At 36.1% G+C, this 27,630-nt stretch overlaps 1 protein-coding gene across 10 annotated transcripts in view; it reads left to right on the top strand.

Annotated features, from left to right (window-relative positions):
* The window catches only part of EXOC6B (exocyst complex component 6B), a 613,079-nt gene that overhangs the window by 360,488 nt on the left and 224,961 nt on the right, over positions 1-27,630 (top strand). The window lies entirely within an intron of this gene.

The following is a 27,630-nucleotide window of genomic DNA, read 5'->3' as shown; positions in this document are numbered from 1 at the left end:
ATTTTTCAGAGGAACCTTATCTCTTTCAGCCTCTTGCCTTTTTTAATTTTAGAATTTGGCAAATGTCTTAAGAAGGAGGACTACCCAGATCAACAGTTGCCAACAGGAAAAAAGTGGTTGGAGATTGTCAGTGTCAATTTACCACTCCCTCAAGATTTTTCAGCTCCCAACTAAAATTCTCATGAATCCTCCCACTAGTGAATCTTTTTCTGTGAAACACTGTAAGACTGGGGGAAGATCTTACTTTGCTTTTCAAAAGTTTTGCCTTAGACCCTTATTTTCCTCTGCTGTGTAGCTTTAGAATTCAGAAAATGTCTTGAGGAGAAAGCTGGCCCTCAAATCTCCAATTTTGGCATTTCAGCCCCGTGGAAACAACAAAAATTCAGTGATTTTTTTTTTCACCCCAGTAGTTACTCCCTGCCTGCACCTAACCCAAATTCTTGGTCTGTTCCTATGCCTACGTTTGGCAGATGCCTCCAGGGATGGCTGCAGAGCCTCAGCTCACCTTTAAAAGGTCTGCCCTCTTTGCAGCGTTATTCCCTTTAGTCCTCATTGCTTCATAGTCTTCTCGTGTGTCCATTTTTTACTCCCTTTTATACTGCTCAGTGGGAGCACTGGCCTGCAGAAAACTAGGTCATTTCATCTAGCTTCATCTTGATACTGAAGCCAGGCATAAGTAGCACAAAGGAGAACATGATGAACCAATCTCACAATTATGAATAAGAAAATAGACTGAATCAAATTTTAGCAAAGCAGTTCCACGGTGTTTGAAGAAAGTAATTTCCCACTGCTATGTAGGACTTATTCTGGAAATGCAAGGATGGTTTGATATTTAAAAATCTGTGAATATAATTATCACATTACTAGGTAAAAGAGACAAAGATCATAATTGTGTATTCTAAAAAGGCATTGTACAACATCCAGCCTGCACTCCTGATTACAAAAAATACTTAGTAAAATTCAACCAATATAATATTTCAGTAACATGATAGGGAGCACCTATGTGAAATTCAGCAACCACCATGGATTTAACAGTGGAACACTAAAAACATTTATTTGCATTTATATCAGAAGTATGGTGGGGCTTCTGGGTAGCTCAGTTGGTTAAGCAACTGACTTCAGCTCAGGTCATGATCTCACAGTTCATGAGTTCCAGCCCCTCATTGGGCTTACTACTGCTTTTATTCTATCAAATAAGGTTTAAAAAAAAGGAAATAAATAATACATATTCTCATTGTTCATAGATTATTACTGTGTGGTTGGATAACCCCCTCTCCCCACAAATAAATTAAAAAAATAATTAGGACCAGTAAGACTTTAGTTGGTTAGATGGTTCACTTAGAAAACAAATAAAAAAAAAATGCTGTATTCATTATTGGATTACAAGATCCCTGTAAATATACTTAACAAGTTATATGTAGGACCAATGTGAAGAACATTTCACAGAGTAATTTAAGAGAGACTTTATTATGTACAAATATATGTAGTATTTTAGATGGGAATATTTTATATTGCAGAGAATTTTTCCAAAATTAATCTAATTGCAGTGATATGAATTTGGTGGTGGGGGGTCATCTTAACAAAATGATTCTAGAATTTATTTGGAGACAAAAATGGACAGTATTTGCCAGAAGATATGAACAAGTAAATTGAGTGTGGTCTTTTCCTAGAAATGTTCATTATACACTGAAAATTCAATTAAATACCCTTCTCCCGTTGGAATAAACTGATAGATTAAAGAAAGAGAACATAAAATCTGGAAGTAGTTCAAAGTACATGTAAGAATTTAGTATATGGGGAAGGTGGCGTTCAGCAATTGCTGTTGCCACTACTGTCTGCTAATGTGGATAAAAAGATGTTAAGTCCAAACTTCACTTATCAAAATAAGTTCTAGATCCAATGCCTGTTTACATTTTTAAAAAGAAAGAAATTAGGGGAGAATCAATAAAAATATTAGCAAGTATTTATTTGTCTAAAATGTTAGCAAATATTTCTGTAATCTGTGAGTCACCATCCTAAGGGTGACACCAGGGGCACCTGGGCCTGTTATGGGCTTAGTCTGTTATGCTTCCAACTCTTGATTTTGGCTCAGGTCATGATCTTCCAGTTTGTGAGATGGAGCCTCGTGTCTGGCTCTGTGCTGAGCATGGAGCCTGCTTAGGATTCTCTCCCCCCGCCCCATCTCTCTCCTTCAGTCTCTCTCTCTCTCTCTGACCCTCCCCCTCCACTTGCATGTACCTACTCTCTCTCTCAATAAATAAATAAAATAAAATAAGGATGACACCAAAGAGTGAAATCATTAAGGAAAAGGTTAATAATTTGGCTGCATAGAATGTTTTGTAAGAAAACAGATGAACATAAGGGAAGGGAAACAAAAATAATACAAAACAGGGAGGGAGATGAAACATAAGAGACTCTTTAAAATATAGAGAAAAACTGAGGGTTCCTGGAGGGGTTCTGGGTGGAGCAGATGAGCTAAATGGGCAAGGGGCATTAAGGAGGACACTTGTTGGGATGAGCACTGGTTGTTACATGTAGGGGATGAATCACTGGATTCTACTCCTAAAATCGTTAGTGGTCTATATGATAACTAACTTGGATGTAAATGAAAAATAAAAATAACTGTTTTGTAAGATACCTAAAAAGAATTAATAAAGAAAATAGAATGTAAACATATCAAAAAAAAGTACTTAACAAGTATTCCAAAAGGTTAAAATCTGTACTATATAACAATATAACAACATTGTTTCAAATTTAGTAAGAAAATAACACACAACTTGGGAAAATTTGTAAATGTTGTATTTTAGGCAGTCAGAAAAGAAGAAAAATATAAGATAACATGAACAAAATATGCAACTCTGGTAATAAGACAAACGTATTAATGTTGTAGGATATTTTTGCCCATAAACTTGCCAAAAGTAAATAAGAAAATGATGATGTTCAATATTTATGAGAAACATTTCCAAAAATCGGTATTCTGATACATTGCTGGAAGGTGTGTAAATTGGTATATCCTTCTTGGTGGTCAGTTTTTCAATATGCCTCAAAAAACTCATAAAATTTGCTTACCTTTGACCCTGCAATCCAATCCCACTTTTAGCATTCTCAACGTTTATTTATTTTTGGGACAGAGAGAGACAGAGCATGAACGGGGGGAGGGGCAGAGAGAGAGGGAGACACAGAATCGGAAACAGGCTCCAGGCTCTGAGCCATCAGCCCAGAGCCTGACGCGGGGCTCGAACTCACAGACCGCGAGATCGTGACCTGGCTGAAGTCGGACGCTTAACCGACTGTGCCACCCAGGCGCCCCCACTTTTAGCATTCTAACTTAATGAAGTAATCATGGGTATATTATACAATTCAGATATGAGTATGTTCAACATAGTATTTATTGTCTTTTGCATAGTGGAGTAGAGAATAAGTTAAAAGCCAGTAATAGATGTGTTAGCTCAATAAATTATTATATATTCACATAATGTGATGTCAGTCAGTCATTAAATTAATGGAGATAGATATTTATTGGTTTAAGATATGTTAATTATTTCTTGATTAGAAAAGTGGATTGCAAAATCATTTTATATAATATGATCTCACTTTTATTAATATAGAGATAGACACATTAACCATTTATACTATATACAATAAAAAATCTAGAATTATGTACTCCCTGGTTTAACTATACTAATCTCTATATAGCTTTTAATTTTTTTCTTTTTGTTTATCTGTGTTTAAAAATATTTTTTCTGTCATGAAACATTTGCTACTTTTATAACTGTGGAGTGGGGGGAGGCGATTTTAGAATTTTTATTCTCTGTTTCAAGATTATTCTGTCTTTGATAATTAATTTATATTAAAAAACACTTTTATTGAAGAAAGATGTTTACAAATGTGTTTCATTTTTTGAAAGGAAAATGGCTAATAGTATTTTGGCCGTAATGTCTCCTCCAGCATTGTACAGGTGCTTGAATGAGAAAGATTTTGGAATGTGATGGAAAATAAAATGTGGTAGTTCAAAGTCAAAGCCATTGTAAACAGGTGTTCCCTATATTCGTCTTCCTTGCTTTTTTTCTGTTCTTAAAAAAATAAAATGACACCCTCATGAGCATGACTGTTTTACATGTCATATAATACAGAGTTCCTATGTATTCAGTAGTTATCATAGGTCAGCTCCATACTTACCTGAATGTCCAGGCCATTTAGAAATAGCACTGTTAATCAGACTCATGTTTGTCTAACACAAAGTACATGCTTTTTCTATCAGTAGAGTTGTGACCTTTCTTGCAGGTCTATACTGTAAATAACTCGTTGAGGAGTTTTCCTTTTATTTTGTTTATTCTGAGCTGTCATTGCTATCTAAATAGTATAACCTCTCAGTGTGGATCAGGATGATCGTGCTGTTCAGAATCAAAGTGGGTGGTGACTCAGCCCTAAATCCTCAATATTCTGCAAATACCATGTTTCTGTGTAGTCTAGTATAGAGATCTTCTTTCTGAAGCCACTGTTAAAAAAAAGTATTTGCATTCACCAACCATTGTATTCTCTAGAATCAAATTAGTATGGGTTCTAAAACGATCCCTTCTTCTGGGTTTACACAGAGCAGAATAGACCACCCAGCACTTGTGTTTATGTTCGCCAACGTGCTGGATAACTTCTGCATGGAACCTTGTATTTATAAACTGTATTAGCCAAACAGAACTGTGTCTGAGATTTGCTCTTGTGCACTAATAGTGGAAGATGAGAGAGGAAAGAGCTATTTCTGAGGAAAAAACAAAAACACAATCATTTGTCTTTTAATTAATATGAATATTTCTTTTCATATTTTCAACTCCCTAGCAAGAGTGGCTCTCTTCTCAAAGAGTGACTGAATAATAGGAAATATGTATATGGAAAGAACTGTAAAGAAAAAGCCAAAGACTGTATTGTTCTATTACATTTTGAAATCTCCAGGTTTTCTTAGTTTTCAGGGATGTTTTGTCACTACATAAGCAACATAACCCAGAGTATAGGGCGGTGTGCAGGTTTGTGTGTGTGAGAGAAAGACAGGGAGGGAGGCAGAATGGAGAGGGAAAGAGAGTGTTTGGGTGGAAGTGGATATCTTAGAATTTACTTCATCGAACACTGAATGGTTGGGGGCGGGTAATTGTTGAGATTTGCAACTATTTCCCTCTTGAAGTTTTGATGCCCAAGGTGGCCTACCTATTTTCACGAGGCACCCAGAAATGATTGTAATAATAACGTTTTCCACAGTTAGAATTCAAAATTGTTGCCACGTCCTTAAAGAGATGAGGTAAGTACACAAGCATGTTGGCAGACTCCAGTTGTGTGATTTAGAATCTCAGGCACAGCTACCCAGTTTGCATGCTCAGCATAAGAGCATACTTTTGAGAATTTATCCTGGTTATCCTAATAATTATCTCTCAGAAATGCATGAGAGAAAGGAAATGCTGTCTCAAGTAACGGACCCAGAGGAGGGAATCCTGACTTTGTTTTCTCTGTCTGCTCTTAATGTTAATTTATATGACCCGGGTCAAGATCCCTCTTAACCCATTTTGGTTTGCCTTAGTTTCTTGGTTTCTTAGTTTTCACAGTGTTACCTCTTCTTGGCCTTTCTTCCTGGGCAGTTATTTGATGGGCCATCTTTAAGGGAAGGTCATTTTCTATATAAAGGTTCCTGACATTTTTCCTGCCTAAAGCCCTTTTAAAATGACATTTCTCTTAGTACTGCATTTAATTCTGTGAACTGCTGCCATCTCAGGACCAACCAAATGATACTGCAAGTTAGGAAACTGTCAGTGCCTCCCATTAAGTATAAAATCTCTGTGACCATCAAGACTGTCCATAATATGACCTCCAAACTACCGTTTTGTCCTTGTCTCTCTCCATTTTCTATTTGCCCAAGATACTCCTTCCAAACTGAAGTAATGCTCTTTGTCAAACACATCAAACTATTTTCCACCCTTGTTGTTGTTCATACCTTTTTGTGTACTTTAACCGTGTGTATTGAAATTGAAATCTTTCCCATCCTTCAAGGCTCCTTTCAAATCCCACAGCTTCCATGAAGCCTTCTCCTGTTCTCCCAACCAGGTATGACATCTTTCTTTTTCGTTTGGCACTTATAATATGGCACTAACCTAATTCTGTCCTGGGTGGGATGTGTGTCATTGACCTATGTGCTTATTTCAGGAAAGGGGAGCGTGGTAAGTTAGAAGTACCTGCTATCTTCCAGACGCTTTACGTGCGTTACATGTCATCCCAATTAATGAAGATGCAAAATGCCTTAGGCAGATGAGTATGATCCCAGTTTCAATGATGACAGTGTGAACTCAGGGAAGTTACATACTTTGTAAGAGATACCAGAAATAGGCGGCAGTGTCAGGATTTAAACAGATGTATTTGACTTTATAACTTTTCCTCTGTACCATTGTGCCTATTAAATTGATTGCCAGCCATAGGACTGTAAACTGTGGCCACACAGAGACCTTGTTTGATTCATGTCTGTCTGTGTCTACTGTGCAGTTCCTTGCATGAAGTGGTGCACAATAAGTTTTTGTGGAGTTTTCTTATTTTGTGTAATAAATTAAGTGAATTCCTAACTAAGGATCGAAAACCATTTTGGGATCATGTGTATCATTAAAAGTACTCATTTAATTATTGAAAAGAAAAGTCACAAAGTGTTATTCTGAGACAAGGACCAAAAGTTTGGGTTAGAATTCTTTGTTTTTAAATTTTATTTTATAGAGGGAGAGAGAGCGTGTGCTGCAGTGGGCAGAGAGGCAGAGGTGGAGGAGGGGGGAAGAGGGAGAGAGAATGATAATCTCAAGCAGGCTCTATGCTCAGCCCCGAGCCTGACGAAGGGCTCCATCCCATGACCCTGGGATCATGACCAGAGCTGAAATCAAGAGTTGGATGCTGAAGGGACTGAGCCACCCAGGCACCCCTCTTTGGCTTAAAATTCCAAACTGGACTTTCTCCTTCCATATCTCCTTAAATGTACCCAAATTAAAAAAGATCATTGTGTTTCAAGTGACAGAGTCATAATTTAAACATAACTTGCATTTATGTTTCACTTTATGATATTCAAACTTCTTTTATATATTCTCATTATTTCATTTGGATTTTTAAACAAACTTTATGATATATAAACAGTTATTATTTTCCCCATTTGACAAATGTGAAAACTGAGGCCTAAAGTTGTCTTGCTCAGGGTCAGAAAATGAATCAATAGTGGGGCAGACCCTAGGTTTGTTTTTTTTTTTTTTTTTTTTTTACTCTGGGTCATGCTTTCTCCACTGTATAAAACCATCTCTTCATATTTAATAATAGCTACTATTTTTTGAGTACATACTGTGTATCACAGTTACTGTGTTTGGCTCTTTTTCTTTCTCTGCCTGTCTCTGTCTCTCTGTGTGTGTGTGTGTGTGTGTGTGTGTGTGTGTGTGTGTGAGTGAATTTTGTTGCAAGGAATAAATGAGAATATATATGTTTAAATTATATTCTCATATATATGTTCTCATTTATTCCTTGCAAGAAATTGGCAAAAAGGTGTTATTATCTCATTTTACAGATAAGAAAAGTAAATCATGGAGAGGCTTATGTATCAAAAATTAATGATCTAAGAGCCATGGAGCTGGGCTGTGAACTGCCTCCAAAGCCCATGTTCTCTTCTCTCTTGGCTCTGCTATTTCTAAACTCTGCAGGGGGTACACGAGGCTTCGTTTCATGGAGCCATCATTTAAATGTCTATCCTCTGTGAGATTCTTATTCAGTATTTTTGTTAGTGTATAAAATTGTATTCATTATGAACAGAACAGTTCCCAGCAGGAGAGGTAAATTGTGATAATATGTACAGAAAGTGGAAACTCTGGTAATGGGAAGGATACTAGTTAAGTGGGTTGCCTGTTTCTAACCTAACCTAGTTCCCTTAGCTGACATCTCATGTGGAAATTCTCCTGTCTAATGGTAATAATGATTCTCTAAATCAGCTCAGTCTCTGTGGTTTTCACTTGAACAAAACGTAGGCGTGGCTTGGAGATATTGTGGGTTTGGTTCCAGACCACAGCAATAAATTGAATTTTGCAATAAAGCAAGTCAAGTGAATGTTTTTGGTTTTTCTATTCATGTAAATTATGTTTACACTATACTGTAGTCTATTAAGTATTCAGTAGCATTATGTTTAACAATCCAATATATATACCTTAGTTGAAAAATGCTCTATTGCTAAAAAATGCTAACCATTATCTCTGAGCTTTTAATGTGTTGTAGTTTTGTTTTTTTTTTTTGTGATGGAAGGTCTTTCCTTGATGTTGATGGCTGCTGACTGATCAGGGTGATGGTTACTGAAGGTTGGGGTGGCCGTGGCAATTTTCTTGAAAATAAGACAGTGAAGGGACACCTGGGTGGCTCAGTTGGTTAAGTATCTGACTGTGGCTCAGGTCATGATCTTACAGCTCATGAGTTCGAGCCCTGCGTTGGGCTCTGTGCTGACAACTCAGAGCCTGGAGTCTGCTTCAGATTCTGTCTCCCTCTCTCTCAGCCCCTCCCCCACTTGCACTCTGCCTCTGTCTCTCTGTGTCTTTCTCTCAAATATAAATAAACTTTTAAAACATTACAAAAAAAAAAAAAAGACAGCAAAGTTTGTTCTATCGATCGGCTTTTCTTTCCAGGAATGATTTCTCTGTAGCATGTGATGCCATTCGATCACATTTTACTGGCAACAAAACTTCTTTCAAGATTGGAATCAATCCTCTCCAGCCGTGCCACTGTTTGTCAACTGAGTTTACGTGGTGTTCTACTAAGTCACTTGGTATCATTCCAACTGTCCTCACAGCATCTTCACCAAGAGTAGATGCCATCTCAAGAAACCCCTTTCTTTATGCATCCATAAGAAACGATTCCTCATTGGTTCAAGTTGTATCCTGAGATTGCAATTCAGTCTTATCTTCAGGCTCTGCTTCTACTTCTGGTTCTCTTGCTCTTCCCACTACATCTGCAGTCATTCCCTCCACTGCCCAGCACCTGCTATTTATAAGAAACAAAGTATCTACGAAGCGAAATAGAGTGAAGTGCGATAAAATGAGGTATGCCTGTAAGGAAGTTCCAGGTGTTCTTAAGGAACCAGAGGAATCAAAGCCTTCAGGATATCTATCAAATTCTTGTTCAGATTAATTGTATAGGTAGAGACAGTGTCCAAGGAATTTTTTTCTTTTTTTGTGTTTTTCCCCCCTGTGATACAACAGATTACAGATTTGCTGATAATTTCTCTGTCTACTGAGAAATCAGTATCCCCTGATGATATGCTGTTAAGATTTTGATTATTTGAGTTACATAGAGTACATAGAAATCAGCCGGTTAGCTCCTTATTAGTGTGGTACTGAGGTTGTGAGTTTAGTTTGGGACTTAACATCCTTCAGGAGTTTTGTATTTCTTTAGAGACATCTTTGTGTGTTGAGCTATTACTTGGCGCTTTTCCTCCAGAAAACTGTTACCAACGGCCATGGCCGTTCTTTGGTAGTTATCAGCTGGTAGTCCTTTGCCTCTTTAATGATATCGGTCTTTACATTGTCTCCTGCTCTTATAATTGTTAAATAAAAGATTAAGAAAGTTTAAATGCTAAGAAACATTTACTTCTAATCTTGTTTTTGGTGCTGAGATAAGGTAGAAAGTAAGGAGAATCTAGTGCTTAAAGGAGCACAAAATCTACAACTCTCCATATCTAATACACTGCTTAGAGTCAGAGATACCAGTGAGAACATCTTGGACACTGCTCTGTCTGGTCACTTTAATATCTCACATACCTTTATAAAATGGGAAGGAGGCAGCTCTGAGTCTTTCTCATTGTTGCTGAGGTAGTGAGAAACTTGAAATTCTCTGAGGACAAAACAATTATTTCAACATTGCTTATGAGGAGATCAAAGAATTAAATATCCCTAACTGTGTAATAATAGGTAAATGGCTATATAAACGATAATACTATTGATCAAGGAACTATTATGCGTTTGTTAAAACTAATATTATGAATATCAAATAATAACATTGCACTGCAAAGTGTTTATAATATAATATTAGATGAAAAAAGCAGAGTGAAAATTTTACAAACATGATTACAAGTATGTGAAAACTGTAAAAGCATGTTAGTGGGAAAAATGTTCAGTGAGGAAATACGTGAATTATAAGTAATTGTGTTTGTGGTGTGGCTTCGTAATCTTATTCAAAATTGCCACTTTATAATTTCTTTGTTATTGGCATTTTTAAAATATAATTTATTGTCAAATTGGTTTCCATACAACACCCAGTGCTCATCCCAACAGGTGCCCTCCTCAGTGCCCATCACCCACTTTCCCCTCTCCCCACCCCCATCAACTCTCAGTTTGTTCTCAGTATTTAAGAGTCTCTTGTGGTTTGCCTCCTCCATCTCTGTAACTTTTTCCCCCCCTTTCTCTCCCCCATGGTCTTTTGTTAAGTTTCTCAAGATCCACATAAGAGTGAAAACATATGGTATCTGTCTTTCTCTGCCTGACTTATTTCACTTAGCATAATACTCTTCAGTTCCATCCACATTGCTACAAATGGCCAGATTTCATTCTTTCTCATTGCCAAGTAGTATTCCATTGTATATATAAACCACAACTTCTTTATCCATTCATCAGTTAATGGACATTTAGGCTCTTTCCATAATTTGGCTATTGTTGAAAGTGCTGCTGTAAACACTGGGGTACAAGTGCCCCTATGCATCAGCGCTCCTGTATCCCTTGGGTATTGGCATTTTAAAACTATTTAAGCAGGGGTGCCTGGTGGCTCAGTTGGTTAAGCATCCAACTTCTATTCAGGTCATGATCTCGTGGTTTGTGAGTTCAAGCCCCCCTCGGGCTCTCTGCTATCAGCACAGAGCCTGTTTTGGATCCTCTGTCCCCCTCTCTCTGCCCCACCCCTGCTCTTGCTCTCTCTCTCTCTCTCTCTCTCTCAAAAATAATAAGTAAACATTAAAAAAAAAACCTAAAAGTATTTAAGCATTTGCTTTATTAAAACATTTTTAGATCTTTGTGGCTTTTTCCAGGTCAGACTTGCCTTTGCTCATAAATTACAATAGTGAAAGATTTCAGTCTTCTTCATTTAGCTCATTCCATTCTTCAGAGTAACACGTTTTACAGATTAAATTTAGGCAAAGGTAGGTAAATTATTGTCCAAGATCATACAAGTCAGTATATGGTAGAATAGAGTTTTAGATTGAGGCCTCCCATGCTGAAGCCCAAGATCTTTTTGCTATAGTAAACAAGTTGCTTTTTTCCCTAAAATTTTGAAGACTAAAGGAATAAGTTTGGTTTGGAATTTGTGGAGGTTCTGTCGAATTGAGGTGTCCTAGCAAAGTTCTAGGGAAGGGGACTGAGAAACATCATCAGGATTAGATCAGGAATAATAGGTCACCATTGAGGGCAACTAAGGGTGTGTGGTCATTACAGGAAGACCATAATGCACTTTATCTTTATGCCACTTTATTTTCAGATGTGTATTTCAAAAACACCTGTGTGTCTGTCATGCCCTCTGCTTAGAAATTTTTAATGATTTGTACTTTTTCTAGTATAACTCTTAGTCACATTACCTATATTCCCTGTAATTCCTCTACATAAACCCTTGACTTCAGCCAAGTAGATCTGTTCACTGTTATCAAACATACTATGCTTATTTCTGGTTGTAAACTTTTGTTCATGGTTTTCTTTCTCCTTGGAAGGACTTATCATCTCACTTTCAAATCTTTCCTTCCTTTAAAATACAACTCAAAGCCTGTTTTCCCAGTGAAGTCTTTCTGGACTGTGCACCCCGCCCCCCGCCCCCCAGCTGAAGTCATATCCCAAGGGCTTGACTTTCTTATAAACTTATATAGATCTTAATGATTTCATTCTCTATTTAAAACGTAAGGTATGTTATCTTAAATTACTGCTTTTTAAAAAAAAATATAGTCCCTTTATCATCTGTCAGGTTACAAGTTCTTTGAAGGAAAATGTCTTACACTTTTTAATATATCCTCCAACGCTAAGTAGGTATCCAGTGAATGTCATGATGAGATTGGATGTGTCTGATAGCAACATTATGCATGGAGCAGTGACTTCCGACTCACATGACTGTTTGCTATCACATGACCTCTTTTCTATTACAACTCTCTAATATAAACTTATTTTGCTTTACAATTCCATCTCTTCGAGAATGAAGTTGGGAAAACACTGCAAAGGTAATTTATCCAAGTTCCCAAGAAAGAAAATAATTGCTGCTTGGGAATATTGCAGTTAGGTCATTCTAAAGTACGTTTTTACTTCTTTGACACGATGGCAAATTTGAGCCTGCCATTGGTGCCAAGATACTGTAGCACGTTTAGTGCACATGTTGTGGGGTGAGGAGTTCACAGTTAAATGAACAGGAATCTGGTACATGCCACTGTTCTGCAATACTTTCATGGTGGTTTATGGCCACAGTTTTAATATGGCTTAGTAAGTGCTTGAACTTCTCTAAACAAATAACACACATTACTGGGAATCAGACACAGTGCATACTTGCCCCTGGGGACTCCTCCTACTTTGAATTAGCAACTACAGGCTTGTTGCTCTTTAGCTCCCTGGCTGTAGATGAGGTCCAGACCCTGATTAAGGAAAAACTACTTTCTTAAAAAGTGATTAGAGTCTCTCTCTCTCTCTCTCTCTCTCTCTCTCACAGACACACACACGCAGCCAAAAAATGAATTTTCTACCTTGAAATGCTTCCCTGATATTTTTAAAAAGAGTTTGTGTTTACAACATACACTTGTTATTTTTATTTCATTTAGGGTAATTTGCCTTTACAGTGTTCCTGCAAATGAATGATTTACTCTCTTTAACTGTTCCAGGATGGAGACTTTCGTCAGTACTTACAGTGATTGTCACACTAAAGAAGCAAAGCAGCTTTAAGTTCTGTGTTTGTATATGTGTGTTTTGTTCTGTTTGGGTAGATTGCTATTTTTTGTTTTTCTTGGAAGTTTCCTTTAATCATTGTGTATCTTGGTAATTCCTTTGGGAGATAGTGTTAGGATCAAGAAAGAGGTGACAAGGACCTGAAAATGGGAGGCCGTCTTTCAGTAGACAAATGGGTCCTAACTCTGCGGTTTCAAGAAGTCTGACATGAACCCCTTGAGTTTTCTTTAGAACTCTATTTTTGGTGCCATGTTGACCATATCTGTATTTCTGCTGTTGTAAAACAGATATGGTGACCCCTGTGGCTCCTTGTTTTAGTTAAGAGTCCCCTGGAAAAATGTGTTTTTTAAAAAATAGTCCATCTTTTAGAGAAGGGAATAACTTCATTTGCTATTTGTTTTTTAAACTGAAGAATAACGAACATAGAAAAGTGAACAAATCATATAGTTTGAAGAATGTTCACAAAGTAGGTCGTCCTGTGTTTTCAGCATGAAGATCAGGAAACAGAACATTACCAACTTCCCCATCAAATCTCTACCTTTCTTCCTGAGGGTAATCACTATCCATACTTTTAGTACCTGTAGCTTGGTTTTGCTTGGTTGGTAGAATGATGCAGCATGTACTCTTTTGTGTCATTTCTTAGGCTCAGCATTACAATCATGAGGTATATCCATTGCATGTAGAAGCAATATAGGTTAATCAATGTCATCTCAAGGGTCCTTATAAAAGGGAGGTAGGAGTGTCACAGAAAAGGAGATATAATGATGGAAACAAAGGTCAGATTGATGTAGACAGGAGCCAAGGAAGGTGGGAAGCCTCTAGAAGCTGAAAAAAAGCAAGGAACAGATTTTCGCCTTAAGCTTTTATAAGGAATGTTGCCTTAGTTTTATAAGACCTATTTTGGACTCCTAACCACCAGAACTGTAAGATAATAAATCTGCATTGTTTTAAGTCACTAAATTTAGGGTAATTTGTTACAGGAGCAATAGGAAGCTCATATAACTGTACTATAACTTGTTGGTCTTCAGACTCTTTACACTATTAAAAGTTATTAAGGAATTCAAAGATCTTTTGTTTATGCTATTTATAGCTGTTAATATTTAACATATTTGAAGTTGAGACTGAGAAATTTAAAAATATTTATTATTTTTTAAGTTTTTAATGTTTAGTTTTGAGAGAGAGACAGCGTGAATAGGGTAGGGCAGAGACAGAGGGAAACACAGAATCTGAAGCAGACTCCAGGCTCTGAGCTGTCTGCACAGAGCCTGACGTAGGGCTCAAACCCACGAACTGTGAGATCATGACCTGAGCCGAAGTTGGACACTTAACCGACTGAGCCACCCAGGCGCCCGGTAAAAATATTTACTTATTTTAAATAATAACAATAATATACTTATTATTTGTTAACCTGAATAATATATTTTTCAAGAAAAACAACCATATTTTCCAAAACAAAAGAAATGTAGTGAAAAGAATGGCATTATTTTATGGTTTATACAGCTTTAATGTCTGGCTTAATAGAAGAAAGTCAGATATCTCAAATCTGCTTTTGTAACAGTCTGTTGTAATCAATTGTTTTGTTTAAAGTATATGATAAAATCTGGTCTCACAGGCATGTTGCATAAAGGAGGAGTTCTTTAATAGTCTGTTCAGATTATTGTTGATATTCTTTGACATTACAGCAAAACTTGACGTGATAGTTTCGTAAAGGTTAGTTGTAATGTGGAATCTGAAATCTTATCAGTGAATGTTTCATATTCTGTTACCTTAATGTTCATTGGTCTGTTTTGTGTTTTGAATAGATCTTTTACCCGTGTGTGATTTTGTAGCATTATGCATATATCATTTAGAAAATGTTGGTTTACTCAGTTATGCAGATCTTCACAATGTTGGCATATTTTATTATATAATACCAGAAAAACACAATCCACATTCAGTAATATTACCACCAGTCTCATTCAAAAAGTCTTTTAAGAGGGGGCCTGGGTGGTTCAGTTGGGTAAATGTCCAACTCTTGATTTCAGCTCAGGTCATGATCTCACAGTTGTGGGATTGAGCCCCACATCTGGCTCCGCACTGAGCATGAGCCTGCTTGGGATTCTCTCTCCCTCTCTCGCTGCCCCTCTCCCCCTCAAGCATTCTTTCTCTCTCTATCAAAATAAATAGACATGAAAAAAAATAAGGTCTTTTAAGTATTGGGAAACTATATCATGGTGGCAGATACTAGTTTTCCAAAATTCATATTTTTGCTTCTAGGCTTGACTTGTGTCATTGGCAACTAATACTGTCAGATGTTTTCTTTAAAGTGGCAAGATCATTTCAATCATTTTTAAGAAAATGCCTACCAAAACCCCAGGTCTGAATATCCATAATTTGTCTGTCAGCTGTTCTTTCAGGTGAAAAGGGTGTTCCATGAAAAAGAGGCTAGTTCAGCTTGCACCCAAACAATTACACAAATGTTTTCCTTGAGACGGTTATCATACTTTGCTATGCAACATAAATGTTTTATGCATATGTCCCGATTTGTCACACAGAGCCGACCCAGGGCTTGAATCCATGGAGTGCGAGATCAGGACCTGAGCTGAAGTTGGACACTTAACCAACTGAGCCACCCAGGCGCCCCTGCAACATAAATGTTTTATGCATACTTCCCAATTTGTGACACAGAATATAAAAAAGTCAAACTGAAGAGTTGGGATTTAATCAAATGAATAATTTTTACTGCTTCAACAAAGACATTCTTAAATGAAACTGGCGTTTTGTTTTGTTGTGAGTACATGGTGTTGAAGAATACAAAGGTTACTAGTACAGTTGGGTACCATAGGGTTAATTCATGCTAAGGTACCAGTGGTTTTGCCAGTCATTGCTTTTGCAAATATCAGCGCAAGTGAAATGTCATCAGTGTGAATGTCAACACAGTGAAAAAAGACAACGTCTTAGTGTTGTTATGAAAGTTGTTTTGACTTTGTGGACACCTTGAGGGGTGTCCAGAATACTCTTTGGCATCTGCAGACTACACTTTGAGAACTAATCTGCTGTTTATGAGTTCATTATAGGATATACGTACCACGAACAATTGTTCCCTAGAAAATGGCTTGCCTTTTCACTTTCTTAATGGTGTCTTTGGTGCGTATTGCCCTTTGAGAAGTATAAATTTATTTTGTGGTACAATTTTTCAAAATTAAACCTTTCCCCCCCCCTAAGGAATTGACATATTGGTCATGACAAGTTGGTCACATTACCATTTTTCTATTCTACTTCTCTGTGCCGCACTTCTGATTTCCAGTCCTTCTATTTTCTTCCTTAGTAGGTTGGAATTGTCCATTCTCTAGTGTTGGTGTATGTGATCTCTGCTCCTTACAAGCCTGCATTCTTTAATTACATAGCTTCAATATACTTTGTTTTATGGTTCAAACATTGCAGGTAACTTGAAGCATTCATGATATTAACTGGTAGGTTGGAGAGGAAAAGGGAAAGATTATAAAAGTGAATCTCAATTACACGAAGGTAGAATTTTCTAGATCACAGATATTTTTTCATGAACAGTTTTAAGTCTAGAAGATTTTTATTTCAGGAAGTGAGTTATTCAATATTATCTTAAAATCATGAACCTTTAAAAGTAGTAAACAACAATATAGTCTACCATGTAGTAAGCATTTAATAAATATCAGCTACAAAATTTATAGCAGATAATATTAAATCTTATATTATAGGTATTGTTATTATTAAAACTTGAAAATCCTTCTGTAATATATACAAGAGACATCAGTTATTTCATTATTAAAGGAAAAGTATTGATTTGCTGCCTTGTAGGTGGTAAAGGAAATATGAGATGTCAGTTCCCGAGGGGACATTTAATTGTTCTCTTTCTTTAGGGTTTCCCTTTCCTTTAACAGTGGCCCATAGGGATCCTTCCAGTGTTTTTTGTTTATCTCTTTACCTTCCTGGTGGAACCTGGCTCCCAAGTGTAGGGCATGGACTGAGTCTAATGAGCATGAGCTTTATAGCATGTTGAGTTTCAATAATAATGCTTAAAACTTCAGTCCTAGTTCAGCTCTGAAGTTAGTGCAAGGCACCAGACTACTGCAAATAATATGGCTATGATTAGACCTGATAATACCTATTTTATGGTATTGAGAGAAGCTTGCTTGCTAGACCTGGCACAATTGTATTACTGATGCTAACTGTAGAAAATCATGAGGACTGCCTGGGGACAGTTGTCTGATTCAGTGAATTCCTCTAATTATGTTATATAGCATTTGATCTGCTTTTGATGAACAGCTACTACTACCCAAGACTACCAAACTGTAATGTCTTTATGGATAACTTGTCTGTGACTCACCTTGATTCTGTTTTGCCATGAGTTAACAAGTAACCTCTTCCATTGTTTAAATCTTCTGCTATTTTTAATCATGTGGAAATCATGTGATTAATTTTTAATGGACCTATAACCTGTGCAATATATGGCCTTTGCCTTTCAGGGCCCTCTGGTAAATTTGCCAGTCTGTCTCTGATGTCTCTTTGGAGATTGAGCAGATATTTGGCTTATTAAATGCTTCTAGTCCAAAAACCTGGAAGACACTCTGAGAATGTGATCTTATCCAAATACCAGAGTTTAGCTTTTTTTTCCTCTTTCCTTCTTATCTTGTCTACATTAACAGGGTATGTCTACATTAACAGGAATGCTGAGGACCCTGGCACAGTTTTCTGGAGACCTCATTTTTGTCTATTTATTTATTATTTTTCTAAAGGTTAGACATCCCATCATGGAAAGGAAGCAATTTATAGCTGGCTGCTGTGAGCATTGTTACTGGCTCTTACCATTAATTTGCTACCTTTTATTTAGAGTAAAATCTGGATACCCAATAGCCCTCTGTCTCTTCTTCTAGAAATGGGAAAGCCAAATGCTGGAAAACTTGGTTGCATAGAATATGGATTTGATCTGTTTTGAATGGATCTAACAAGTAGAAGTTAGAGAGAGGAAAATTAAATAGAGCATGAACTAGTTAATTTATGGTCAACATTAGAACAGAGAATAGATGATTTTTAATGGAATGTTATAAAGGTAATACACACATAGGTTAGACTGTTACAAAGGTAATACATACATAATGTTAGACCAGCACTGTGTCTCCAACCCTGAAGATTCCTGTGCTTCTTCCTCTGTGTGCTGGAATCACATATGAAGAATAACTTGGTGTCTAATTTGATACGATTTGATACAGTATGTGTGTAATGTTTATAGGTCATCCAGCACAGTAACTATGAAAACATATTAAAAATTATACTAATAGTTAAGATAATTTTAAACCAAGGCCTTAATTTGAGGTAATTTTCACCTTATATTTCTTAATTTGCTCTTATGTAGTTATTAAATACTTGTGTTTGACCCAATATAGTTAGTTGTAGAACTTAATTGGGAGGGATCTGTTCTAAAAGTTTATCACTCTGTCTCCAATAACTGCAGTGGGGGGAAAAAAAGATAATGCTGTAAGACAGCTTAGAAAGTGGAATTAGGAACATAAATAGCAAAGGTAAAGGATTTATTTCATTTTATTTTTTATTTTAATTCCAATATAGTTAAATCCAGTATTATATTGGTTTCAGGTGTACAATACAGTGATGTAATGATTCTACACATTACTCAGTGCTTATGGTGATAAGTGTCCTCTTTAATCCCCTTCACCTATTTCACCCATCCCCCCACCCACCTTTCCTCTGGTATCTGTCAGTTTGTTCCCTATAGTTAAGAATCTGTGTTTTGATTTGTCTCCTTTATTCTTTGTTCGTTTGTTTTGTTTCTTAAATCCCACATATGAGTGAAATCTTATGGTATTTGCCTTTCTCTGACTGGCTGACTTCATTTAGCATTAAACTCTCTAGATCCATCCATTTTGTTGCAGATGGCAAGATTTCATTCTTTTTTATGGCTGAGTAATACTACAGTGTGTGTGTGTGTGTGTGTGTGTGTGTGTGTGTGTGTGTGTATACACGCCACATTTATCCATTCATCTATGGATGGACACTTGGGTTGCTTCCATAATTTGGCTGTTGTAAATAATACTGCAGTAAACAAAAGGGTGCATGTATCTTTTTGAATTAGTGCTTTTTGTATTCTTTGGGTAGTACTGCAATACCCAGTAGCACAATTACTGGATTATATGGTAATTCTATTTTGAATTTTTTGAGGAACCTCCATTCTGTTTTCTGCAGTAGCTGCACCAGTTTGCATCTCTACCAATAGTGCAGGAGGGTTCCTTTTTCTCCACATCCTCACCAACCTTCATTGTTTCTTGTATTTTTTATTTTAGCCATTCTGACAGGTGTGAGGTAGTGTCTCATTGTGGTTTTGATTTGCGTTTCCCTGATGATGAGTGATGTTGAACACCTTTTCATGTATCTGTTGGCCATCTCTATGTCTTCTTTGGAGAAATGTCTGTTCATGTCTTCCGCCCATTTTTTAATTGGATTATTTGGTTTTTGGGGTGTTGAATTTATCCGTTCTTTACAGAGTTTGGAAACTAGCCCTTTATCAAATATGTCATTTAGAAATATCTTCTTCCATTCAGTAGGTGCCTTTTAGTTTTCTTGGTTTCCTTTGCTGTACAGAAGCTTTTTATTTTGATATAGTCTCAATAGTTTATTTTTGCTGTTGTTTCCCTGGCCTCAGGAGACATACCTAGGAAAATGTTGCTGTGGCCGATGTCAGAGAAATTACTGCCTGTGCTCTCTTCTAGGATTTTTATAGTTTCAGGTTTCACATTTAGGTCTTTAATCCGTTTTGAGTTTATTTTTGTGTATGGCCTGAGAAAGTGGTCCAGTTTAATTCTTTTGCATGTAGCTGTCCAGTTTGCTCAACAATCACTTGTTGAAGAGACTATCTTTTTCCTATTGCATATTCTTTCCTGCTGTGTCAAAGATTAATTGATCATATAAGCATGGATTTATTTCTGGGCTCTCTATTCTGTTCCATTCATCTTTGGTCTGTTTTTGTGGCAGTACCATACTGTTTTGGTTACTACAGCTTTGTAGTATGTCTTGAAATCAGGGATTGTGATACCTCCAATTTTGTTCTTTTTTTTTTTTTTTTTTTTTTAAGTTTGCTTTGGGTATTCTGGATCTTTTGTGGTTCCATACAAATTTTAGGATTATTTGTTCTAGTTCTATGAAATATGCTATTGGTATTTTGAGAAGGATTGCATTAAATCTGTAGGTTCCTTTGGTAGTATGGACATTTAGTAATATTTGTTCTTCCAATCCATGAAATGGAATATCTTTCTATATGTTTGTGTTGTCTTCAATTTCTTTCATCATTGTTTTATAGTTTTCAGAGTACAGGTCTTTCACCTTGCAAAGGTAAAGGATTAGAACATAATTTCTAGCTTAGTGCTCTGGCGTAAGACTTCCAAAGTCTACATAATATGAGCTGTGGATTATTTTCCTTATAGGCTTAAATATAAGTGAAACAACAGATTGGCAATTATGTACTTTTATTTTGCTTTCTGGCACTATGGAATCTCATATGACTGTTTTTAATTTGTGAATATATAAAAGAATGCTAGTGACACTGTATCTCTCCTCAGAGTCCTTAGCCATCTTCCCAGATGGAAACTGTGACAATTATAGTGTCCTCTCCATGACTGGACAGAGTTTCTATTGAAGTGACCTGATCCATGGCGAATCTCCTGTCCAGATGTTCTAAGACAACATTGTACTCCCTATTTATAAAGAACTCTGGCTTGAAATTTGAATATATTATTGATTTAAGCAGATGCTCCAAACCAAGGGAGTTTTTTTTTTTAATAGCACAACATATGGTCATTTTTGCTAATTTTTATAGTTTACTTTCATGTTCTATATAGCCACTATTTTAGTTGTCTAGGTGGTATGTTTAGTTTATCATTTAGTTCATCTATTCAATGTTCGCATGATAAAATCGTTTTGTTAATTGAGAGACAATGATAATGGATATCTGGACTTTCCTCCCACCTTAGATTATTATTTCAGGTACACCTTAGGTGAGAATGCATGAAGAAAAATATCAAAAAAACCTTATTTTCCTCTATGTAAGCTGTTACTTAGATTATCGTTAAGTTGATTTTGTAAACAGTTGCCTAATCACGTATATCAATCACTTAAATTAATAGAGGATGGAGTGTATTCTTTTGAGATAGACTCCTATCTAGAGTTAGATAACATAACTGTGTTTTTCAAAAAGATGAGAATTCAAAAAATTATATAACAGTTTGGTATACTACATAATCTGGTAGAAGAGAAAAGAAAAGACAATTTTAGTTTTATGCTGAGCATGGAGAATGCAGCAAACCAGTAATGTTTTCTGCTAATATGGCAGCCTGTGTCTTTTCATATTACCGTATAGTGTCTACCCTGATGCCTAATATACTTCAGCCCACACAGGTTAGGGAAATGAATTTCAGAGGCCTTTCGTGACTTATCTAAGCTTATTACAACTACTTAATAGAAAAACAAAATAAAATCAAATAAAACCCAGATCCCTCGATTCCTTGTCCAACACTCTTTTCAGATACCATAGTACTTTCCAGATTCTTTTCTGCTGTACTATGTGTATGTATGTTTGTGTGTGTGTGTGTGTATACATACAGATAATATATATGTAGTATATGTATATATGTATATGTATGTATATATGCATATATACACATGCATGATAGATTGATTGATTGACAGGTAGATAGTCTAGGTGGAAGAAAAATACAGTATGGTATATGGTAATTCCCCCTGCCAGGAAACTCAGTGTGATCTTGGAGTGGTAGCTTCAAAACCTTTTATCTCCATTTCCTCATACAAAAATAGTTTTTATGTTCAGCAGTCATTCAAATGAGTTCATTGAACCCATACTATGTGAAAAGCACTAGACAGGTATTTGAATGATGACCGGTCAGTGTAAAATATGGTCAGTGCTCTGAGAGTGATACAGATAAAGCACAGTGGATGTTCAAGCAGGAGTTCTGAGAGACAGGAAGTTTGGAATGATTTTATGAAGAAAGTAAGAAAGTTACTTTGAAGAATTTTTAGGAAAGATCTTTTAAGACAGAAGTAACGCTATTTAAAAAAAAAGGCAGTAAAGCTCGAAAGCTTGGTGGGGCAGGGGTGGGGTGTGGGAAATAATGAGTAGTGTGATATTTCCTGAGCTTAAGATATTTAAAGAAAAATAGCAGGGCAAAGTAAATCGGAAAAGGCAATAGTTGGGGCCAGACTGTGGGAATCCCAACTAGCAAGTTAAGGGAAAATGGAGAATCACTGATAGATTTTGAACAAGGAAGTGTGAATGAAAATCATAGCTTCCTTTCTGGAAAATTAATTTGATTGCAGGAAATTGGATCGGGGATGGAACAAATTATAGATAGGAAAACAAATTAGCAACTGCAAAATTTCTTCTAGTACATCTAGTTCAGATTAAAAAATGTTTGAATTGACAGAATAGAGATGAAGAGAGAATTACTAAGAGAGATATTATGGAGGTAGAATCAATATAGTGGATAATGAGTGGATGTTTGGAGCAAGGGGAGAGTTACAGATGACTGAGAGCTTTGAGCCAGGAGTTGAGAGGGTGAAAATATCAAGAAGATAGATAGCCTGTAAAGAAGAGATGTTTTAGGAAGGCGTGATGAATTTAAATTTGAACATGACTTTGGGGTCATTTAATGTGTACTTATTCTTAGTATTGGAGTGTTATGCATATGACATTGTATAAAATATTTGGTATAAATGGACCTCAATGGTTCCTTTTATTGATGTGATTCTGTCTTTCGACTTTGTCCTTTTATAGAAATTTTAATGGAGAAGTTATTGTCCTGTATTTAATGAAAGCATATTTCTGATATTGAAGTATCTTAAATGTGTTAACTCAGTGCATGTAGCTTCTATATTGTATGTATTGTTAGTGGTAAGTTATATAGCAAGAAATACTTAACTCTGTTATTATGATTCTGGGGATTTATTCTTTTTCACTACAAGAGATAGAATAGGATGTTAGCTCAGAATAACACTCAAGGCTTCATTTTTACTTTAGAAAAAAAGAAATGTCTTAAAAAAATTTTTATGTTTATTTAATTTTGAGAGAGAGAGAGAGAGAGAGAGAGAGAGAGAGGGAGAGGGAGAACCACAGGAGAGGGACAGAGAGAGAGGGAGATAGAATCTGAAGCAGGCGCCAGGCTCCGAGTTGTCAGCACAGAGCCTGACACAGGGCTTGAACCCATGAACTGTGAGATCATGACCTGAGCTGAAGTCGGACGCTTAACCTACTGAGCCAACCCAGGCACCCTGAAAAAAGAAATATCTTAAATATGGCCAAATGTAAAAACATAAAGAATTCTGTTTAAATGTTTTAATTTATGGCTTTTACAATAATCTTTATATTTCTGTATCTGCAAAATAAGTCTGCTGAAGTTGTTTCTACCAAAATAGATCTTATTTGTTTAACAAAAACTATACACTATTAGTATACACAAACTGTTCTAAGTTACTTTACAAATATTAATTATTTAAGAATCCTGTGAGATTGGTAGTATTTTGCTCATTTAACAGGTGAGGAAACTCAAGGACCGAGAACTTAATTAAGTTGCCCAGGATCGCACAGCTCATAAGTGGCAGAGGTAGGGATTTTATTGTCTCTAGATCCTGAGTAAAAGCAACATCAGCCTTTTACAGAATCAGTGTGGTGGTTTTTTGACACCTGATGTTTCTCTGGACAACGTGCCGGAAAGTAAATTAAATTAGGCTTTAGGAAAAGTTTCAAAAGGAAATTCTGGTCCAGTGCCTCAGCACGTGAGTATCTTGCTTTAGACATCCATGTAGCAAGACTCTAAACTGGGTTCTGAAGTGTTAATGAAAAGAGAATGCATTTAATGTGAGTTGAAGATGATTTCTGAAAGGGTTGGGAAAAACTGTATGCACTGGGCTGTAAGAGTGCTTCTTTATAAGATTGAGAATTATAGGCCCAAGTTTCAGAATCACTGGATTTTCTCTGTGATGTGTTCCTGATCAAGTGTCAATGTAACTTCATAGTCTAATGCCTTAGATAAATTGGTGGTGATGCACTTGTAATTCAATGACATTTCCTTCTCATTGTTCAATTTATTTTATTTTTATTTCCGTAACTTTAGAATAACTTGAGCTCCTAGAATTTGAGGTTCACTGCTTTCAATTTAATTAAGACTTATTTATTGAGTGCCTACTATGTGCTCAATGATGCATTGTGCTGCTTGGTAAGGTTATAAGGATGAAATATCCTCTCCATGAAAGAATATAGTTTAATGATTTAGAGTATTGCTGATTTAACTGCGTGGGATGTGTTTGGAATCCAGCTGTCCTGAAGATGCCTTTTAAGAATAATTCATCACTGAAATAATAGATAGAGATTTACTCCAGATTTAATTCTTCATTCTCACTAAAGATCTAGATAAGAGCACAACCTGATCCTTCTGTTCTTAATTCAGGGTCCAGTATTGGTGGAGGTAATGTGCAGTAAAATTTAAATAAATAAGCTCATCAAAATAATTGTTTAAAATTCATTATGAAGTTGTTGGTGAATTTTATTTGAAGCTATGATACCAATTCTGAAAAAGTATGTGTAGAGTGAGGTTTTCTATACTACCTATTTTCTATACTAGATATTCTATACTGCAGTACTTAAAAATGATTCTGTGGTCTTTTTAATGCTTTTAAGAAATTAAATCAGGTAGGCTGAATTATCTGATCTTTTGGTCTCTATAAATATAATAATTTATGATAGTAATAGCATACCTTTGAGAAGATAAATTTTAGTATCCACATTTTACAATGGAGGAACTCAGGATCCGTATGGTTAAGCATCTTGTCTGTGTTCCCATAGCCATGAATTTTTTGGCCCCCAAATCTGTATCAAAGGTCCAGCTCCAAAGTTTGTTCTTTTTAATGTACAGAGCATTACAGTTCTCACTGGCAGGATTGACAGTTCAGTTTCTTTGAATAGTTTCACCGAAATAGAGAAATTCAGGATTTTTTTTCTGCCTTTTTATTTCCCTTTAATTAATTTTATCTGCTACTTTCAATGGAACTTGGTTCTGAAATGATATATTGAGTTATAAAGTTAAAATTTCCGTCTGGTATAACTTTTCAAGCTACTAGAGTTTTTATAGGTTCTGTTTTCCTTTATATCTTTTTTTCCTCAGACTATCATGATGAGATTTTAAGACTTATAGGGAGAAACATGTATTCCATCCATTTTCTTGGAAGCAAAGACCAATTTTAGAAATGAGCAGAAGATGCTGGCTACATCAGTAGTTTGTTTTTGCTTTCTTATGAAACTCTGCGGGTAATAAGATGAGGAAATGTAACTTTCTCAGTTATGTTAGGTCTTTAGTTGTATGAGTGTGTGTGTGGTTTTTAAAACAGTCCTAACACATTTCTAGATAAATTTGTCCTTTGATATAGTCTTGTTGGAAAGCAATACAGTTTTCCCCAAAGCAATGTATTTTGAGCCATTTTATGGATCTTAATTGTTTTATAATTATTATTTATTATCCCAAAGAGTGTCATTCAATTTAATTATTTCTTCATCCAAGAAATATTTGTTAAATGCTTATAGAATGCAAGAAACCATACTTAAGCAATCTACCCTTTTATTCTTTAGTCTTGGCTATTAAGCAAGGATTCGCGGTCATGGCACTATCGACATTTGGGGCTGGATCATTCTTTGTTGTGGGGGCTGTGTACTGTAGGATGTTTAGCAACATCCCTGGCCTGTACCCATTAAATGTCAGGGAACCACTCTGCCTTCTCCCTGAATTGTGAAAACCAAAATGTTTCCAAGACATTGTCAAATGTCCCCTGGAAAACAAAATCATCACTGCTCCAATGTCTGAATTAAAAATCTAAAAAAAATATTACTCAGGTGATGAGTAATTGCTTCCACTGAAAACAATATAGTAACGGTCATGAAAGCTGTTCTAAAAGAGAAGTTTCAAAAATATTCAGAGCGTGATTAGCACTACTGTATAGCCTCCCATGGTTATCTAAGTTAGGAAATGTCTGTTTAAAAAATTAAACCACTCTATGCTTATATCTTATATCATTACTTGCCCTTGGTACTTTATTCATTTCTCCTAATATGGTCTGTTTGCTTTTAATTAGACTTTTTAAATCATATCAAATAATCTTCAATTTAAAAAATGTTTCCATTAGGGGCACCTGGGTGGCTCAGTCGGTTAAACCTCCATCTTCAGCTCGGGTCATGATCTCATGGTTCGTGAGTTGAAGCCCTGCATCTGGTCTCTGCTGTCAGCACAGAGCCTGCTTGAGATACTCTGTCCCCCCTTTTTCTGCCCCTCCCCCACTCATGCACACCCTCTCTCTGAAAAATAAATTTAAAAAATTGTTTCCATTATCTTCTAACATCTTCATCTTTTTATCTGCCTTTTCCATTTTGGGAAAGTGCAAGAATAGTCTTTTGGAAACAGTTGGGTGCTCATTTGACAGAAAGTGCCAGAATATTCGTAGAGGTCAAATGCAAATATCAAGATATATGACTCCCACAGTGATTTTCAGAAAAGTTATTGGAATAGTGACCGTGTCATTGGAACCAGACAAAAGCTAACAGTAACTTTTTATTTTGTCCACTTATCTCTTAAAGGGACTAAATTAGTGAAAGTATCTTAGAATACTAAGTTCAAGGTAAAAATCAAATATAATTATTGTTAATTACAAAGGCCTATTATTTGATATCCCTAAATTTAATTTCATCAACTCTTATGTGAAATTATCTGAAATTTATGTGAAATTTTCTGGGAAAGACGGCTAATTGAGCAGATTGCCTACCTGAAATACTATCCAAAAATGGACAAAATGAAGCAAAAATAGAGTTGTAAGCTTCAGCCCTAAGTAAAACCATAGGAGTGACCCTAGCCCCATTCCAATTATCAAAGACAATTTTCTTGATATTAATAACATTTGAACCAAATCAAAGTTGAGTGTCAAAGGCTGATACATAGGTCCCCAATTTCAAGCAGGTTCTAGGTTCTGCAAAGTAAGTGAGAAAGTTCGGAAATATCTTATTGATAACGCTTAACTTAGAAGCACGGGGGATACAAATGGCAAATACCAAATTGGGGCTAATTTTCAGACTACAGAATAGAGGATGACAGAGGAGGTAGGGTTGAGAGAGGGGTGGCTTATACTCTTTATTTTTCTCAACCTGACTTCCTATTGTGGAAAAATCTTTCCAGTTGTGTTGTTGGTTCTGAAGTGGATAATTGCTAAAATCTAAAAGAATTACCCTCATGAATCTTAACATTAACTCAGGACAAGAGAATCCTCCAGTTTGATAGGAGTGTTTGCAGATAATGTATTTGAGTTTAGGTCATCTCTGCTACATTCACTATTCTCTATCATCCTCTCCCCACTTCCCAAAGCATCTGAAATAATGAAAAGATGTTATATCCAGCCAATTTCTACACTTCCAGCTTAGATTATAAGGTGTGTTTTTAAAGCATACTTTGGTTAGAGGTAACCAAATTGTTCTTCTTAGCTAAATGATGGAGAAAGAACCTGTATATGAGGGCTACTAAAAAATAAGTGCAATAAATAGGAACATAAAAGGCAATGGACGAATATATTTTGAAAGAAGAATTACTTCAGGAAACTGAAGAACACTTTAAGAAAAAATAATTCTCAA

Source organism: Felis catus, chromosome A3, assembly GCF_018350175.1.
Source record: "Felis catus isolate Fca126 chromosome A3, F.catus_Fca126_mat1.0, whole genome shotgun sequence".
NCBI classification, from domain to species: Eukaryota; Metazoa; Chordata; class Mammalia; order Carnivora; family Felidae; genus Felis; species Felis catus.
The sequence above is the reverse complement of the archived record's forward strand: the minus strand, read 5'-3'. Positions and strand labels throughout refer to the sequence as shown.